General features: G+C 41.3%; 1 non-coding gene across 1 annotated transcript; it reads right to left on the reverse strand.

Annotated features, from left to right (window-relative positions):
- Positions 1-206: 206 nt before the first annotated feature.
- On the reverse strand, positions 207-310 carry LOC112762931 (small nucleolar RNA R71). The gene has a single exon (XR_003182788.1). It is a non-coding gene; the product is annotated as a small nucleolar RNA R71 (small nucleolar RNA).
- Between the last annotated feature and the right edge of the window lie 790 nt (positions 311-1,100).

Raw genomic sequence — 1,100 nt, forward strand, 5'->3', positions numbered from 1 at the left:
AGTTCTTAACTGAGTTCTTGCAGGTATGTGACACTGTAAAGACGAATGGAGTTAATCCTGAAGTCTACAGACTCATGCTTTTCCCTTTTGCTGTAAGAGACAGAGCTAGAATATGGTTGGATTCACAACCTAAGGATAGCCTGGACTCATGGGATAAGTTGGTCACTGCCTTCTTGGATAAATTCTTTCCTCCTCAAAAGCTGAGCAAGCTAAGAGTGGATGTTCAAACCTTCAAACAAAAAGATGGTGAATCCCTCTATGAAGCTTGGGAAAGATACAAGCAGTTGACCAAAAGATGTCCATCTGACATGTTTTCAGAATGGACCCTATTAGATATATTCTATTATGGTCTCTCTAAATTTTCGAAAATGTCACTGGACCATTCTGCAGGTGGATCTATTCACCTGAAGAAAACGCCTGAAGAGGCTCAAGAACTCATTGACATGGTTGCAAACAACCAGTTCACGTATACCTCTGAGAGGAATTCCGTGAATAATGGGGTCCCTCAGAAGAAAGGAGTTCTTGAAATTGATGCTCTGAATGCCATATTGGCTCAGAACAAAGTGTTGACTCAACAGGTCAACATAATCTCTCAAAATCTGAATGGATTGCAACATGCATCCAACAGTACTAGAGAGGCAGCTTCTGAAGAAGCTTATGATCCTGAGAACCCTGCCATGGCAGAGGTTAATTATCTGGGTGAACCTTATGGAAACACCTATAACCCATCATGGAGAAATCATCCAAATTTCTCCTGGAAGGATCAACAAAAGCCTCAACAAGGTTTTAATAATGGTGGACGCAATAGGCTGAACAATAGTAAGCCATATCCATCATCTTCTCAGCAACAGACAGAGAACTCTGAACAAAACAATTCTAATTTAGCCAATATAGTCTCTGATCTGTCAAAGGCCACTTTTAGTTTCATGAATGAAACCAGATCTTCCATCAGAAATCTGGAAGCACAAGTGGGCCAGCTGAGTAAGAAAGTTATTGAAACTCCTCCCAGTACTCTCCCAAGCAATACAGAAGAAAATCCAAAAGGAGAGTGCAAGGCCATTGATTTAATCAAAGTGGCCGAATGCATAGGGGAGGAGGAG

Source organism: Arachis hypogaea, chromosome 2 (assembly GCF_003086295.3).
Source record: "Arachis hypogaea cultivar Tifrunner chromosome 2, arahy.Tifrunner.gnm2.J5K5, whole genome shotgun sequence".
Lineage (NCBI taxonomy): Eukaryota > Viridiplantae > Streptophyta > Magnoliopsida > Fabales > Fabaceae > Arachis > Arachis hypogaea.